General features: G+C 35.4%; 1 protein-coding gene across 1 annotated transcript in view; it reads right to left on the bottom strand.

Moving 5' to 3' along the window:
- LOC132910331 (uncharacterized) overlaps positions 1–20,184 on the bottom strand; it is a 456,316-nt gene that overhangs the window by 320,208 nt on the left and 115,924 nt on the right. Inside the window, exon 3 of the mRNA XM_060965963.1 lies at positions 129–208. The gene's annotated coding sequence lies outside the window, so the exon portion shown is untranslated. The remainder of the gene's footprint in view (positions 1–128; positions 209–20,184) is intronic.

Here is a 20,184-nt window from a genome sequence, read left to right as displayed (position 1 = left end):
TTGACGCCATATTTAAGACATCTACGTATTTATATACCATAAATATATTTAAAAAATATGTAATCCAATCCCCACCATAATTCGAATTCATCTCAACGATTGAAAAGAAGATCTTGGTAAAAACTCACCGATTTTTCGTCGTTGCCTGGAAAAGCCCGGCGTAGCAATCATCGCGCAGCTCGCGAAGAAAATCTCAGCGTCTACTATTCTGAAACAAAAATCGTTCTCCCATTAAACGTCAATTAGAAATTAGGAATCGTTGGAATGACCGTCGAATGAAAACAGATGGTCGACTTGTCGCATTTAAAGAAGCATCGAAGCGCAACAGCGACCGTGTGGCCCGTGCCGCTGTGTAAACTTTGGCACGTGTTGCACCGGAACTTCGTAGCGTTTAACGGTCCGATAAAATCTCAATTATAGTCGCTGGCGTGTCCTATGAGCTGTTGGCGATCGTGCACGTCGAGCCACACGGTCAACGAACAGACATGATTGCAATATACCGCTTCCCACTCGACTTTATTCCCTTTCGAGTTAAAAAAAGTTACTCTTTCCTAGCCCTGATATTTCACAACATATCAATAGAGATCACGTCACTGTAAAATGTTCTACATTGATCAATGCGATATTGATTGTACAATGTCATAGGTGAATGAATTTAAGTCCTATCTCTCTGAATCATTTTCGTTTTTCGTTATTATCTGTTTTTCTTAAGAAATATTTTTGAAGGTTTCACAATAGCGTGAGAAATGTTGTGTAATTTCATGGAACATATTCGCCAGTCATATAGGATTAAGTGTCGTTTAACGGTAGTTGACTTGTGTCAAGTTTATGTGCCGTTAACTTAGCCTTAGTACCGGTGCTTCCAGATTCGAAATATACGACTGGACGCACAAGTAGTAGTGAACCTTTGACATGAGTGTTCTATTGTTCCCAAGAGTTCAGAATAATAGGTACAAATTATTGGATATATGCTCTAAGCGCCTCTAAAACTGTCAAAAGTCACCGAAGTTTAAGTAAGTTATAACATATCTTAGCACTGTCTTTATTGTGAATATCAATTCACACGAAACTACACATAATATTACAACTCCTTCCATCATTTCTCTCACACAATATGGAAAAGAATTGGAATAATCACCTAAAATATTCTAACTCCTTAAAAATAGTTTAAGACATCCATAATCCTGTGACATACCTATATGCACCATTTCAATCTCCACACCGATGTTCAATAGCAGATGTTACGACCGTTCACGAAGAGACGCGATCGCGAAGAAAACGCGTCAGCGAGAGGCGAAAATTCTCACTACGATTCTAATAATCGACGCCGCGAATCAGTCATTCCCCTGTTTCGATCAGGAGGTAGTTCAAATGATTGTAACACCGAATTAACATAAACTTGTATATTTAACAATATTTAAAATTATAATGAACACGTCAGAAAAGATTTAACGATGATTGTAACACTGAATTAACATAAACTTGTATATTTAATAATATTTAAAATTATAATGAACACGTCACAAATGATTTAACGATGATACAATTAGTTTGTTACTGTAATTCGACCCGATTTTATGATATTTCTCGATATATTCGTTTGACTAAGCGACCTCGATTTTATTCCTCTGAACTTTTCGATACAATCGGTTAGAATTCTCATTTGCCACTGACTGCCCTTCGATTTTGTCCTTTGTCTTCTCTGGGAGACAACCACGACCCCCACCACGCTCGGGTTTCGCGACCGTTCGCGCCGCTGGTCACGTATGCCACCTTTTTTGTGTAGATGAAATAACGGACCGAAGGCGAATCGATGTTTCTAGAACTCGCTGCTTGACGGCAACAGTGCATTTATCGCTATTTTGTGTATATCTCGACGGTCATGTAAGACGATCTGTCTACAACACTGTAATATCAAGGAGAAGACGGTTAGGAACACGGCCTATAGTGAACCTCGGGGCGTAACAGCAGATTTGGCGAATCCAAGTCTGACGTTAGATACAATTTTGACATGAGCAACATAAATATTTTTTTGTCTTGACTTTTGTCAATTCGTTTTCATTGCACGAATGCATGTAACTCGAAGTCTATAATTTACATCAAATTTTAATAAAAATAACTACTAAAAATAAAAGATATCTCAATAATTTTGAACAGAGATATACAAATATACAAACTTATAGAGAACAAAAAAAGACCAGAAGAAGATTTCGAAACTTGTCTCTGAGAATATATCCTATTCATAGAATAGAAGATAAATATCGATGTAATAGATTATAATATATTGGAATAAAGACATCGTTAACGGTAGTGTAATTAACGGGAGCGGAACTTGATGTAACTCCTGCGAAAATGCAGCAGGCTTATCCATCGATAAAATCTCAATTAGAGGCCGCGACGTAACATAGGAAGCAAGGTGTTCGTGAATCGATGCGAAAGCGACATAATCGTCGGACAGATAGTTGGGGAAAACAAGGTAACAGGCTTGGAAAAGGGCAATTACCCCGCGAGCGCATTGGTTAATGGCACGGTCGTTGCAATTTTCCACAATAAACCAGGGTATCAGACAGGAAATTTAAGCCTTTATGTAAAGATACCACGTTGAATCTGCTTTGAGTTTATCTCGCCAGCGTTCGATGTCCATGGTCCAGGGGGCCATTTTCTTCGTATTCGCCACCAGTGTTTGTTTTCGATAGCGATTCCAGAATGGTCTATGGTTTCGACAGTTGTACCGGAATGTGCGTGTTTAAACGGTGTCTGTATAGTTGCACCTTTATGTTCGCTGGAAATCGACGTGCGTGCAAAATAATGAAAGGAATAGAATCCTATGCAATTACTTCTTTTTTAATCCTGGATATTTTTTGCACGAAGAGTGTACTGTTACTCATGATAGTTGCAAATTACAATTTTTTATGGCTTTTTTTTCTTAGATAGGTAACTCTTCATATTTTCTTTTTCCACAGTAAAATGATACGATGAGAGATTTTCCAGTAATGTTTGTGAAGACGAGGTTCTAAAGATTTCCTTGCGTTTGGTAATCGTCGAAGTCGCACATTTAGCGACCAACATGAGTGGACACAACTTTTGAAAAAGATGGAAAGAACTTTCGTAGTTATTATAGCCAGTTTGAGGATCTCGCATGGAAGATGTTGTCATATCTGAGAATTATGAATACGCCCCTGCTCTGCCTAAATGACGGGTGTAACAACTGTAACATCTGTACTATCTACATTTTCTCCAATGATTGTTTTGAAATCGATATTTTCTGTAACAACATACGAATAAACACGTTAATGCATTAAGTTCGCAGAACTTCTCCGCTTCTGTTCGCTAACTTGCACGCAATAGAATTGTTTATAGCCATCCTGTAGTTGTATTGAGCAATAGATACAATTCTCACTCTATATTTCTTAGCCGACTGTACATTGACTAAATTGAAACTGAAACTCTATCTGGTCAAACCATTAGAAGCTTTCATTTGTTATCACTTTCACAAAGACGAACTTCTTCACCATATCTAACCACTATCTTTCATGTAAAAAAACCTTTTCAAGCAATATATAGATGAAGCAGAATCACCTTACGAATACTGCCACTCTCACATTTACAATTCTATTTCTAACAATGAAGATAAAAGAAAATCGATGACTGTGATTCGTGTAACTCTCTTCACTATAAAACAAATTACAAATCGTGACATTACAAAAATTAAGATATTAACACTAAAACTACCAATAGTTAACACGAAGCTATTTCCACCCAAACCAGTTAAAAGGACTGGTTTTTAAAAATACGTAATGTATTATCATGGACAAGGGGTCTGGGGGGTGTTATGCGGATTGTAAACAAACATTGCTGAGGTGCGAATTATAAACAAGCGGTTGCTGAGCATGTACTTAGTTAGGCTCAGACAAAAGACAAGGGGTTGCTAGGGGACAATAAACGAATTAACAGCGGTATGAGTTGAGAAGTTAGAGAGTGCGGATGGCGATGCCGAGATAGTGTTGTTAGCGTTGTTAAGAGAGAGTTGAATTTGCGTTGATAAGAATTGTTAATTAATTATCTAGTTATCTTAATTATAATACGTAGCTACGATTAGTTTAATTAAATAACCGTTGCTTTTTGTTTAATTAATATCTGTTTATTCCATTTATTATTAATAAACTAATTATAACAGTTTACGATACTACAATAATAATGAAATATTTTTATATTTATTGATTTATTACTTTCTTACAGAAGGAATTCCATGTTATGTAGTACATCTTTGGTATTATTAATTCATCTGGGACCATAATCGATCTAAATGAGGGTTAACACACTTATAAAATTGTCGAACCAGTCATTTTGACTGGTTTGGTATTTCTAGTATTAGCATCTAGAGATTAATCCGGAATTTTCCTGATAACTGATATCATCATATTGAATGATACGCAGTAAAAACTTTAAAAACGTGTGGAAAGTTGTACAAAACGAGGAACCGGGTTAATTGGGGTTCGATAAACTGATTGCAGCCACTTTGACTGGTATTGATATGCGGCGACACTTGACCACGGAACTTTCCAACGGCTTCGCGACACAAAGCGCTATACCTTCAAAGCGTAAGGCGAGCAAGGCTAATCTACCATCGATATCCCTACGGTTCTTTCGCCGAATATTCGGAAGAATTCATTCGCGGTAACAGTCGCGGACATCTAATAAACGCGTGCGTAGTGGGGATATCGAGGGGCAACAAAGAAAGAATCCGTTTGGTTTCGAACCAAAGATTCATTCTTCCCCGAGCTGCGAAGTGCGAAAGGTTGTCTTAGCGAAGCAAACACAATTAGAGATACGTGATTATTGACTCTTGATAGTTATCCGTTAATCGTGAATTGTTGTTAACCGTTAATTGATAATCGTTAATTGTTGTTGATAATTATTCGTGAATCGTAATTGTTGATTGTAAATTGTTGACTGTTGCTTATTAATAGTTTAATAAACTTCTTGTAGAAAATCAAGAGTATTTCTTGTGGGTACCTTCCTTCATCAACGACCACCTCAGGTATATGTAGCTTTGATACAAAATTATTTTCAGTTTGAATACATAAAAAACAAAATAAAGTTCATTATATTATTCTTTTAGTTATCGTTGCGAAAGTCATTATATCATTGCGGGAAAAAATATAACATGAAGTAGGAATTTTAAAATAAAATTGTAAAACCAGTCAATTTGATTGCTGTAGTAGTTTTAGTGTTAATTGCTTTAATAAGAAAATCCTTTCGGCCATTTCTCACATCAAAATGTCAGATTCCCAAAAGGTATACTTAATCTTCACTTAAACACTTTTGTTTGGATCTCCAAATTCAGGTATCCGAGTGCCTCATAACGGACAATTCAGATTAACGGAGTAGCCACGAAGATGAACGCACGCCAGCCAGGAAGGAAGGACAATTTCCCTAAATGTTCCTGTGACGTATTGGTGGTACGAAATCGGTCCCTTTTAGGTTAGTTTCTGGTATTTCGAGACATGAAAGACAGCCTAAACTGAATACTAAAAGAGACGGAATTGAAGTTTTGGTAAATTGAAATAGCTATCAGGCGTCACTGCTTGCAGAAAATTTTGATAATAGGTTAAATGAAATTACATGTCGAATGTTATATATATATATCATAATACACATACGTATATTTGGGAATTGAATAGTTCAACCATGAAAACAAGAACAGAGTTTGAATATTTTTATAATAGTAAGTTATTAAGAAACTAAAATATCAAAAGGCTGCAATTTATTAGAAGTAGCTAAAGTCAAATTGAATAAGAAATGTAAATGTACCTTACTCTGATACGTCAAAAAGAGAAAAGACGGTAAAGAAATAAGCAAGAGATTAATGCAAAGACATAATTGCAAAGGGAAAAAACCACAGAAAGTAATTTAGATAAGAGCATAATTCTCTAGCATTTAGCTCGCATGAATACGTAATTTAAAATTATCTTTAAACCTGCATAAATTAAATATACAATTTTACCGCAGTTCCAAAAAATCAAGTATGCGATCACTATGATCAAAAACTCTGACGAACGTTCAAACTTTAATCACCGTCCATATACACTAACTCGCCCTATTCTTCGAACTATCATTGAAACCTTTAATTTTCTCAATCCAATCTTCATCCTTTCTATTTATACCTGCTCTTAATTCCATATTATTTCACGATTCAACGAGCGATAACGCTGCAAATTTCACAACTTCATCTTCGAAGAAACATTCCCACTCAGAGATAAGATCTAAAATGAGAAATCCAAGGACGGGATGCTTCGGGCAAACATTTCTGGCCATTATCAGGTCGTTTGCGACAACTCGTCGGAGGAAGCATCGATATTTGCCGCAGCACTTCAACAGTCCTTCTATTTAAAATCCGTTTCATAAAAGGTACAATTTTTTGTTTCACGGTTGTTTCACGAATAAATTTCGAATCTACGCGTCGTTTGCGCCGGGTCAGCTCGTTGCTGGAATTATCGTTACGGAAATCCGTGTGTGGAAGTAATTACTCTCTCCTTCGAGTTGAACCCCGGAGCACAAGCAATTAATCATCGCAGCTGCTTATCATAATTATTCGGACCAAATTTGCATCGGAAAGCCCGCGAATTTTCATAAGTCAAGGTTCATTCGACGCCCTCAAGTTTTCAAGGGAACTGAGATCAACATGATATATTATTACTGGTGTGCTTTTCTTATTACCATGCGTCCTTCGCGATTATTCCTGTGAATAATACGAGTATATAATTTTTCAAAAACTCATTGTCTTGCGCTATGAGCTGTTTATTACTAAAAATTTGAAACCATTTCGTACTTATTGCGCAGAAGTGAAGAATTTGAAAAAAAATATAATAATGCAATAGATTTTGCTAAAAAGCAATACAGATGGTTAAATGATCAGACCTTTGTATTCAGAGGTTATACATATTTACGCCATTTGTTCCCAGCCGCTAAGAGGAGGTTAAACAGGTGTTCAAACTATAAACATATCCATCAATATAAAATGTATTAACATTAGCTATTGTTCATTTCAGATAATTTCAGATAGTAAAAACTTCTAATAATTTTAAGAAATCAAACGTTTCATCGATAACACTATGATTCTACGAGTGATATCGTTATATTCAACGATTCAACAAACTTCTTTTCATCAGACACCTATTACCAAAATGAACGCGTTCAGTTGGCTGTCAATAAATCCAACGAGGTAAATTTGAAAATGTGTGAAACAAAAGTGAAATGCAACAGGGGGTAAAAACGATCCATTGGGACCATAAGGCCAATAAAGCTAATAACGATAATCGCCTGTTAAGTCAGAGCATGTAGTAACAGTGTGTCAGATACATATTATCTCTAATTTTTCGATGTACACACTTATTATCGTTCGACGTGCCGGCTTGGGACAGATAACGTCGGACTGAACGATAATTACGGGCGCGTGTGTTTAGGGAGGTCCATAGAAATCGATGTAATTATTCTTCGTGTGACATTTTTCTCATGATGCACGAAATGCTCACGTACCGCGCGAGATACGGTGAAACACGCGCGCGTTTCCACTGACGAGAGAGATACGAACGAGAATTCGAGAGCGTTCACGGTCGGGTTAATCGGTGCGAATTACGTGCAAGAGGGAAAAAGGTAGCGGAACGAGTGCCGCGTGTTCGAAAAGTTATTCGGTATACAGATAGCGCGTGGAATTTATTTCCGCTTTGTTGAGAGCGATGCATTTCGAGAATTTTTACGTTTTTTCACAGATAATATTATCTTTGCCATTCATTTCTGATAACGTAATCCCTTCCTCGTTTTCTATATTTATCTGGTATTGTATGATTTAAACGAGAGTATGTTTAAATTTTCAACTAGATTAAGTAATGGGGAACCAAATGCGACCTCTGCGTTGCACCTACGATTCCAGCGAGATTTTATTTCAATTTATTGCCCTCGACGGGATTGCCCGTGAACTCGAGATTTTAAATTAATCGTATTTCACAAAAAAATGTAACGTCCTAGGAATCTTTCGACGTATATCGTATTTAAATTTATCGTGTTATGAAGAAAGTGCGGAATTTAAATAAATCGCGTTTTCATCAGCCAATATTAAAATTGTTTAATTTTTTTAATATTAACATGTTATAGATTTTTACTTAATTTTCTTGTTTCGTGTGTTTGTGTTGCATATTAATTTTATACGAAATATACGATTGCCGTAAATTGCCTTGTAACTTTTTTATGATGTGTACATTTTCAGATTGATTTCAAATTTTACCAACAGGTACAATATAGTAGTAGTGCCTCTTAGTTACTTAATTTTCTTGTTTCGTATGTTTGTGCTGCATGTTAGTTTTATACGAAATATATGATTGCGATAAATAGCTCTACTTGTAACTTCTGTATGATTTGTGCATTTTCAAATTGGTTTCAAATTTTATCAACAGGTACAATATAGTAGTAGTGCCTCTTAGTTACTTAATTTTCTTGTTTCGTATGTTTGTGCTGCATGTTAGTTTTATACGAAATATATGATTGCGATAAATAACTCTACTTGTAACTTCTTTATGATTTGTGCATTTTCAAATTGGTTTCAAATTTTACCAACAGGTATAATATAGTAGTAGTGCCTCTTAGTTCAAAGTAAATTTTTAATTAATTTTCTTGTTTCGTGTGTTTGTGCTGTATATTAATTTTATACGAAATATATGATTGCGATAAATAACTCTACTTGTAACTTCTTTATGATGTATACATTTTCAGATTGATTTCAAATTTTATCAAGAGGTATAATATAGTAGTAGTGCTTCTTAGTTCAAAGTAAATTTTTAATTAATTTTCTTGTTTCGTGTGTTTGTGCTGTATATTAATTTTATATGAAATATATGATTGCGATAAATAACTCTACTTGTAACTTCTTTATGATGTATACATTTTCAAATTGATTTCAAATTTTATCAATAGGTACAATATAGTAGTAGTGCCTCTTAGTTACTTAATTTTCTTGTTTCGTATGTTTGTGCTACAGATTAATTTTATACGAAATATATGATTGCGATAAATAACTCTACTTGTAACTTCTTTATGATGTATACATTTTCAGATTGATTTCAAATTTTATCAACAGGTATAATATAGTAGTAGTGCTTCTTAGTTCAAAGTAAATTTTTAATTAATTTTCTTGTTTCGTGTGTTTGTGCTGTATATTAATTTTATATGAAATATATGATTGCGATAAATAACTCTACTTGTAACTTCTTTATGATGTACACATTTTCAAATTGATTTCAAATTTTACCAACAGGTACAATATAGTAGTAGTGCCTCTTAGTTACTTAATTTTCTTGTTCCGTGTCTTTGTGCTGCATATTAATTTTATGCGAAATATACGATTGCGATAAATAGCTCTACTTGTAACTTCTTTATGATGTGTACATTTTCAGATTTCAAATTTTACCAACAGGTACAATATAGTAGTAGTGCCTCTTAGTTACTTAATTTTCTTGTTTCGTATGTTTGTGCTGCATATTAATTTTATACGAAATATACGATTGCCGTAAATGACCTTACTTGTAACTTCTTTATGATGTGTACATTTTCAGATTGATTTCAAATTTTACCAACAGGTACAATATAGTAGTAGTGCCTTTTAGTACAATGTTAATGGAATTTCAAAAAGTTTATAACACACATAACATCACTATATGCATGCATCGTGTATTTAGATACATATTACACTAAGAATTAGTTTATATATATCAACTGAAATTTCTTTTCAAGTATCAAGTTTCAAGTTTCACTGTACTCTAGATGGCAGATTCTGATTTCAATCACCATTGAATGATTCGATCAGTAACGCCATTTCCAACAACAATACGTAGAACGACTTCTATCCCGAGATCCTCGGGTAAAAAGCTGCCGCAAAACGAACCGATAGTCCTACCGATAAGAAGCATCGATAAAGAATTCATTTCACCAATGCGGCGTGTCTCCATCGCGATTCGATAGACGTGTGTATGGCTCGACGCGAACGAGTCGGTGACATTCGCGATAATCGAAAGCCAAACTTGCTCTTGAAGCACGAGGAATCGATCGACGATCGATCTTCGTCCCTAGAATCCCATTAAACTTCTATAGAACTACAAGTGCGTCGATTTCCTTTCTATTTTCCTTTCCCCGTTTCGTTCACAATTCGATTTAGTAGTTTCTATTCGAGCTTATTTACTTTCTTCGGAGAGATCTACTATAAACTTGAAGCTAATTGTTCTTTCACATTTAAAAATGAACAGCGAAAAAGAAAGAGAAAGTGGAAAGGAGGAAGGGAAAGAAAATTAGAGGAAACTCACTGGAAATTGCGTGGTTCTCCCCTAATCCCACGCTTGTCCACTATTTTACTTTGGATAAAGGTGAATGTATATATACATTCAGCTTAAACCACGGCATTAGGAGCATACCAAATTAAAACATAAAATAACAAAGAAGTAAGAAACAACTAAGTGTGTAAAACGTAGCAGACTATTCTACTTTAAAAACGAATTTGTTACAATGTTTGCTTTCAAGAGTCAAATTCGGATAATAAGCTAAATTATTCATTCTTCAGCAATAGCTTTCGAATATTTGCGCGAGTTCACGGGGGAACGAGAAATGCAAACGACCAAGCCAAGGTAATATTCACGTCCCACTTTTCAGAGCAAGCAAAAGTAACAAGAAGAGTAGCGAGAGGGAAAATGTAGACCGTACCTTTCTGAAAATCAAGACCTTGTTATTGTATTTTCTGCTGTATAACGAACACTTAACCTTTCGGCCTGGCCAACAACGATAAGACGAAGAAACGAGAAGAGCACCAGCTTCGTGCAACAGCCTGCCGAAAATCTGCTTTCCAATAAGCTACACAGTATAGAATGTTGCCCAACGAATTTTGTCATCCTGATTTCTGATGCAATTCTATGCAAAACAAGTGGCCCCTCTGCCATCGAATCTTTTGTATCTCGGTAATTGTGCTATAAGCAGATTGAAAACTTGCGCGAGTAAACTTCTTAAGTAGGTATTACGAGCTAAATGTTTCGTACCGAATGACATTGTCAAGAGTTAAAGGATCTTGGAAGCTCGTAGATGGTACAAAACACAGAGTTCAGAAAAAAGAGGTTTCAGGATCATATTATTTTTTAAGTGTATAGTACGGAACAAGATACGCTGTTGAGTGATCTGATATGTTAGGATTGACGATGAGATCCATTTAATACAATCCAAATTTGTCAGGTATAATGTACATTATGAAAATAAAATCATAGAATGTCTGGCTCACGTATTCCAACACTCGTAGAAATCTTTTATCAATATATTATGTGTGTTATACCAAATATTTTGAAATTTCAGTAGCACTAATGAGATCTGACTATCATCGTTGTGTTGGTAAAGCTTGGTTATCAGTTTTTTTTATGGTGAATATCCAAATACTTTTGTGAAACACTGTGTGTGTTCCTCAGTATTCCTCAACATCTAAACTTTAACTAAAACGTCGCATAAAATATATTTCCAAATAGTTTCAATAAAATCAAGACAGCACAGAGTCGATGAAGGCCAGAGAAGGAAAAATGAAACTTTGCAATAAGCGAGGGGCAGAACTGTTGGAGAAGCAATGTGCCATGTCCAATTGGTCGGCGTTCCTCGAAAACGCGGTGTTCCTTTGGTCCGTTTTCAATTTCGTCGCCCTCGTTGGATACTTCAACCGCATCTTGTAAGTTGTAAGTCACTCGAAACCGGATCACCGCCGAACTTCGACCAGTTCGACGTATTTTTTTTTCTTCCTCCATCTGGGAACTTCAATTTCGTACCAAACGTGCATTCGTCTTCGAAGAAAATCCTTGATGCTATTGTATCTTGACAGGTCGCAATTTCGGAATTCTTGAATATCATAAACAATTATATAAAGCGAGAATAATAAAATTTATCAATTAAAACAGGGTATAAATGGTTGAAGGTGTTGTATGGTTAACAAATCGATATCGAACTGGGAGAAATGGAAGATATTATACTTGGTGACGGTGGGGAACTCGTCGTGTTCAGGGACACACGTAGCAAAAATTTTTCCAATAAATGGAGCCACGATACTGCCAGGAAAGCAATTTCTGACTGCCATTTCTCGCGCTGTTCCATGTGGTCGCATGCATCACGAAGTTCAGATTCGAATTATCTCCGATCCATTCTGGACGTCATCTAATACGCAGGAGTATCATCTTGTCTGACCTGTCTGTCCTCAATATGATTGATAAGTGTTTGAATTACAAATAGAATATATAAAATTATTAGAAGCAATGTTGATAGACTTTGGCTCTACTTAGAAGGAATTCATTTAGATTGTTTGACCATGAGCGGAATTATTCATGATGAAAATACTTTTTATTGGATTTGATTAATAATATAATCGCGCCGTAGCTGTTACATTATTCTCTTTATCATGAAAATTACAAAATACAAAGAAAAATGAAGTATTCCAATATTGAACGACTTAATCCACATTGTTACGAAAGAGTTGTGATTATATTGCGAATCATATTTCCCCGAACACAATTAACGAACTGGTATCTAAATGTTATAAGAAATACTTTGCTCCCGATATTTTGTATACTGTTATTATATTATATTCATTTTATGTATATATCTATGCATTTTTACATTCACAAACCATGGTCCAACGATATCTGTTGGGATTTGAATAAATTTTAATTTTTGTATTATAATATCTGCTTGTAAGTTAATTAAAATAAATGACTGTTAAATTGACTGTAAAATCAATTAATTTTGACAATATTTGAAATTACCAGAATCTTATTGAATTTCCTCCGCAAATTAATGAATCTCATCACGAATGATAAAACTGTAATTAAAATTAACAAAGGGTAACATAAAAAGAGATTAAAGCTAACAGGTTTAGTGCATATTATAGGTAGATTATAGGGAAAAAGCAGGATCGTTTTTTGATATGTCGATTCTGGGAAAAGCACCTCGCGAGTACGCTTACTCCGATACGAAACGAAGAAATTCCGATTCGGCTGTGAACGAGAATGGCGAAAGCTGTTTGCATCAATTGCTGTCATCAAATTTGCGTTATTCTTCTGGATCACGAGACCGAATGGGATCGTAAGAACGAATCCGTATTATTACGATGGTCGTCACGATGTCGCGTTACGCCAGCCAGGAGAATCTGTATACGCATTTCGCGACCGCTGTAACGGGAATTTCTAAACAAGCATACCGTTTCAGTCGCGGATACGGGCGATACCAGAACGTGGTTCGTGCCAAACGACAGGAAAATTTCTCTCGGGATGCCGCTTTACGAGAACTGCCCGACTAAACGTATTCAGCCAGTGAAAAAGCTTCTTTCATATCGATTGAGACTTAATTTCAATTGCTGATACTTGAAATGAGGAATTAGTACTCAAAAGAGTAAGCGAAATTGTAAACAATAGAATATATAAACAAAACAAATCTGAGGCGTAAATAAACAAAGTAACAATATATAAACAAACAAATTGGAATTAAATGTAAACAAATTTAAAGATTGACAAAAGAAATTAATTTATTATGAAATCCATGTTTCTAAGATGTAGATTTTGGTTGAAGAAATTTTTGTGATCACCTAAGACGCTAAAATCTAAGAGACTTTCTTAATTTTTCATTAATTGATCTAATATCTACTATCCATCAATAACAACAAAAGTATCAAAATGACAAGTTTTATGTGTTAACTTTTATTGAAATTATATATTGTATATTTAGGTGCATATTGCAGAGTGGTAATTTTGGCGTTAATGGGATATGGAATACTAAATAACGATTTCGCCTAAATCCCTGCTATCAGTGATGTATTATAGACATATAATTCAAGTGCAATTACATAATATGGAAACGAAACAATAAGAATTATACATATTAATATAATATAATATAATATAATATAATATAATATAATATAATATAATATAATATAATATATATAAATAAATATATAATATATAATATATATAATATAATATATATAAATAAATATATAATATATAATATATATAATATAATATATATAATATAATATAACAATCTCTCCAGGAAACTGTCTTCATCAGGATATAAAAATATGCACGTTAATCTTCTAATTCTTACACAGAATATCAGTGACTATTTATTTATGTGATACAGTATTTAGCATGGAACAGAGTATGAAAGTAATTTGTTAAAGGATAACATAGCGAGAACAGGAGTGTCAGGAGGTCGATGTGGTGTCGCGTCGGTTTTGATCCATTCTAACGTCACCACAATGCGTGGACGGGCAAATCCACGTGTTTGTCGACCTATGTTCGACAGCTTTGACGTGTACCCGTAGGGACGCCGGTCACTGGGGGATCAAATCTGGAGATGACCAAACCGCTGTCCCACTACCATGGCCAATTCAGGATTGGCGCTATCCAATCCTGTAGGCGATCAGGTATCGATGTATACAACCGAGTTACGACGTCGATAACGTCTACGTCGTCGTATTACTCTCGAGTCAGCCACAAGATCGAGGTTCCAATACGTGCCCCAAATGAAACTCCATTCTTTATTAATCAAGATGACATTGCTTCTCGCAATTTCCTCGTAAAAGTGAAAATTAATCGTCTCTGAGACTAAAACGATCAAGTCCATTAGCAGATAAAAATCTGAAACATTTGGAAAAATACCGAAGAGGCAAAGCGTGTGGTATAAAAAAATTTTTTTAAATTAAAACTTATGGGTTATCCTAATTTGATTACTAGATGTTGGAAAGCTCCAAAATCATATTTTCTGCCTCCCTTTTTCGTTTCCCCTATTAATATACATACCATCAAAATAATAATCACACAGCTCTTCCAATACTGTTAGCAATACACGCGGCGCAAAATACATCAGAAGAGGATCGAAATATGTCACGGTTTGATAAAGAAAAAAAAACAGCAAACATGCTACATTGCTCAATCTATTTACCATATATTTATATGCCGGAGATGAAAGGACATCGGGGCCTTTCTTTTGGAATGTTTGGGAAGGTCCCAAATGCTTTAGTCCAGACTTTGTACTATAGCCATACTTAAATAATAAAATTGAGAAATAGTTCTCTATGATTTAATCTGAGTATGGGTGCCCGAGATTAATGACAGTGGGCTTAGGTTCGAAGTGACATAACGGGTCGCTGAACGTAGCCAAGAGCACGAGAGGGACGTGTATTTAACAGAGGTATGGAGTAATTAAATAGCTCTTCTTAAAAACAAAGATTGACCAGAGGGATACAGAGAGGTACGGAGAGGAGTATATAAGGGCAGTTCCACTTGGACTGAGATGCAGTCAGGTAAGTTCTACTTGTACTGTGGACAAGTACGTTGAGTCACACCCGAATCGTGGATCAATAAGTTGAGTTCGACTTAGACTGTGGAAGAAATCACATTCGTCATCCCGTTGACCGTAGATTCGTTATTGGGTCTAAGATCATTGTCATTCACATCCCGAGTATCTAATTACCACGGTTACTTGTCAAATTCTGTCACAATCATAATTGTACTAGTAAATATCTTCGCTCTTGCATAACAACAATGTCTAATCCAAGGAAAGATTTGTTACACGCCCCTAACCCTAATGTTAACCCGACATAACCTCGAGTGTTCTACTCGAAACTTATCAATTCCATCGACCACGAATATCCACAGATTAGCCGGAACTCTTATTTTCGCGTCAGCATCTAGCATTCGTCAGGCGATATGCTGGTACCGAACCGACCAAAAAGTCCTCCCTTTTTCCTGTGGAGTTTCTTCACTGGGAAATTCCACTCGCTATCCTACGATTAATCTCTCCGTGGGCAGCAATTCCATCCGCGTTCGTCTGTTTACAAAAACCAATCGCATACGTCAGAGGCCTTTCACAGACCTTTATTAAAACATTGTTGGTCTGGAACGGCGATGAATAGCCATCAAAGGAGAGAAAAAGAAAGGCAGAGGGAAGAAAAAAGGGAGGCAAATTTCACGTTCGCGATCGATTACGTAGTCTCTCTGAAAAGAGGTCGTGTTGCGCGCGATTAAAAAAAGAAGGGAAGCTAGCGAAAAATGCCTGACCGCTCAAAGGAACTCGACCGCGTTTGTCCAGCCGTTTTTCAGTTCCTTCCACGTTTATAGAATATTCGCGGCTAAATATTTAACGAATCTCTTCCCCTCACTAGCGACTAGCAAATAATACAAACGTGGTCGTTGCGCTTGTTCGTCGCGCCGTTTTCGATTAATCAAGATTACAGGAGTATCCCGCGCACGGTCCCAAACAATGAAACAACGACGTTCCATTCATTCTCGGTTGCGTGCACCAGAGATCCCGATTTTCGTTTCCATTAATTTCGTATAATTGTAAGCGGATGAATGAAGTACCAGGGCCCATTGTTCCGCGAACGAACGAACAATACTCGTTACGCGGTTGCTCCCTGTTGCACGTCAGCACCACGAAACCAGTCCTACTCCACTTTCGTTAGACGCCTTCAACTTATTCCTTCAAGCCGCTCTCGTATGCCGTAGTCTTGAAACGATTAAACGCAGAACAAGCATTTACGATCAACACGAATGGAAAGGAGTTCTGATGGAATAGATGATTACGGGATCGAACCCCGACTAAGAGATGAACACGGTAAGTTTGCTGAAAATTAAGGGGTGGAATGAAGGGCTTTGTCGACGTGGTGTGAAATTAAAATGTTATAACGAGACGTTCTTTTTGATATATAGAGTTTGTAGTAGTATCTGGCCATTTTGAGTATATTAAGAACGAATCGTGTGATTTTGATATAAGCTAGAAATTAATTACGACAGATCTTACTTTGTATGTGCGAACAATCACACTTCAGTTGCGTTACTCAATCAGCAGTGAAATGTTGAGTGAGCAAATGTACTGCGTTATTGATAACGATAAAACGAATAGATCAACGAGTCTGTATTAAATTTTGTCCTAAAGTTAAATATTCATCAACTATTCGATTGACGCATAAGGCTTGCGAGGATGATTCAATAAGTAAATTCTAACGAATTTGAAGTAACTTCTCGAATGAATTCGAAACCATCCTGTTGATGTTACGCTTTTCTATTATTTTCAGTAATTTTTCAGCCGATTAATCACTTCTGGAACAGAAATAGTATTAAAAGTAGTAGTAATTCAAGCAAGAAAATTTTCTTACATTTACTACAAAAACCTATTTGTTTAATTAACGCAATACCTTTGCAATCTGTAAAGAAACTCACCCTACCATTGAAAGCTTACTTTTTATAACTGATGCCTTCTCACAGAACGCATAATTGTACGTGGTCGTTGAACGATTTAAACCAGATGTTGGTGCGACAAAAATTCAAGCGTAAGCGTATCAAGCTTGAACATTCACAGATTAGTCGGAGATTATATGTATGATGCTCACTGAGCAATCGTTATTCTACATTACACGCGTCAAATACGAAACAAACGAGTTTTTTCGTCGACTGTGTTTCAATTAACCCGAAAGTTAATTAAAACATCTCGTAAGCGGATATCATACCAAGTAAAACAAAAAAAAGAAAAAACGATATTTATATTCCTTTTTTTTCGAGGTCGTTGAATAAAAGAGCATACATTTCATGAATAAGTCGGAAACGTTCATTTTCTTATTTATAGATAATTAAAATTACGAGGAAATGGAATTTATAGCTAACTGAAATTACTAGACACAGAGCTGGAATTACGAAGACGATGCATCAAACAAGAAATCTAATTACACGCAAATTAGGATATCTCTTGTCATTACCAAGAGGGCGTTAAAAAGAATAAAGTAGAATTTTCAAATTAAAGGATCTTTAATTAAGGCAGAATGTTTTACCGATTCAAGCTCAACGAGCCGTTATTTCAACGGTCTCTGGATTAAAATATTCATTGAAGAATTTTTAATCTGAAATAGAACAATTTTAAAACCGAGGAAAACAAAATTTTGTAGCAAAATACATGACAGGATTGACACAAATAATTTCAAATTTTCAAATTTAATTAATGTGGAATGTTTTACTTGTCCAAAATTGACGGACTGTCGTTTTATCACTTCCTTCGTTCAAATTGCAAATTGAAAAAAGAAATTGCAAATCCCATGTGAGCAAAATTTTGTAACAAAATACGTGACGCTATTAATGGATTTTTAATTAATATAAAACATTTCACAGGTTCGAACTTAACGAGATCTCATTCATATTTATAAACATAAATGGATAAAATTCTGTAAGAGTATGTAACACGATTGACAGGAATGATCTGACGAGGAGTAAGGCGTGTTTCATAACAGATACACTTAATCAGAAGCAATAACCACCGCGTAAGCTCGTTGTTTCGAAGTCATTGAACGGATCAAGGCGTATATAATCACACATTGATTGATTCGATCTATCATGCAATTATACCGACCAGTAATCTACCCTAATGTCTTATCGAATGCGAGACAATCCTTCCCAATCAGCTGCTCGGGGCTAAATTAATTAAACAGTATCGTGTGATGATCGGTTTAGCAATCAGTAAATTAATCCGTGCCATCAATTGTTGTTAATAAACAGAACGAACAATAATCTATATAGCACTCTTCGGTCAAAGTACCCTACGATCATCGATACCAAACATACTCCATATGTGCACCTCCAAATCCAAATATTAGGTCGTCAGAAAAGTTTCTTTCGTTTTATAAGGAAATAATGGATGCACATTTTCTATTTTACATTATTTTATCGAATTACGTATGATCCATTTTGTTCTATCAAAATAAAGATCACAACGTTCGACAGATTAGGTTCCACGTTTGTACGATGCATCTTTTGCATCATTGTAATAGACGTGTCTATAAAAGAAAGGCACTTTGCGGACGACCAAATACATACATACAATTTTGTTACTGAAAAGGACTACAGCCTTTAAGAAACTGCTAAATATAATATAATATAATAATATTAAAGGTATGATTATAATCATTAAAATATCAAAGTTTCGTATTAGTTAGCAACTGTAATTAAGCATAACGTAACTTAATATTCTGAGACTAATTGAAGAAATTCTGTACAACTATTCTCTTTATTTTGCATGTTGTTACACTCTGTTACAATCAACTGTCGCGTAAAGTGAAATGTTCGCTCGCAATTCACCGATTCTATTGTGAAAAGTTTCATTTCCAGCTTTTCTTTTGTAATATAGAATTTAAAAATTCATTTCTTTGAGAAAATACATACTAATACAACCAATTGTATATTGTACAAATTTTTACTTCTATTTTCTTTCCTATAACATAGAATTTAAAAATACACTTCCTTTACTTTGATGCATTGTAAATATAGAAGCTTTCAAATTTTCAGTAATAATTACGAACTAAACTAGGTTGAGTTTGTTATAAGAACTTTCCCTATTTATACACAGTAGTGTACTTACTTCTCAAACTCGCTGGAAAACAAACATTCCTCTGAAACCAACCACCACAAATTATACAATAACGATGACAATATAACGAGATACCAAGTTACATCTTGATCCCGTAATTAGGCCACTCTGTCAACGTCGCGGATAATTGGATCGGATTGACCGATCCACGTGGAGGCGGACAGACGGCCGCGCGATCGCGATCACTAATCGATAAGTCACTACTAACACGGCATTCTGATAACACGGCTAACAGTCGGTGATTCGAACGGATTACCAACAACGGATGATCAACAAGCGCTACTTCCGATGTCAGTAGTAAATATTCCAGTGGTAACTGTCAAATTAACTGGTAGATTGAAAATGTGTGGAAAGCATGGCAGTCCTCATCCTACTCTGAGAGTTGAGGGACACATTCTCTTTGGGTATATATATGTACAGGGTGTTCCATTTGAAGCTTCACGCGTAATTATTTCCTGAATTATTTATTACTCAGATAAATCTTTCAAATAAAATTTGCTTTTTCGAAAGTGACATGTTGTGATGGTTATAAATGAAGATTACAAGGAAAGAGCACAATTTTCACATTTTCTATTCTTTACAACAGGGTAGTTCTAAAATTCAGTACGCTGTCAATCAATCCTATCTCTGTGTCTCTTTATTTGATCTTGGAATTAAACACGTACATGTTGACCTTTTGATTTCATCATTTTAAACTACAGTAGGATA

The sequence above is a fragment of the Bombus pascuorum genome, chromosome 9 (genome assembly GCF_905332965.1).
Source record: "Bombus pascuorum chromosome 9, iyBomPasc1.1, whole genome shotgun sequence".
Classification (NCBI taxonomy): Eukaryota; Metazoa; Arthropoda; class Insecta; order Hymenoptera; family Apidae; genus Bombus; species Bombus pascuorum.
This window is presented reverse-complemented; position numbering and strand designations above follow the sequence as displayed.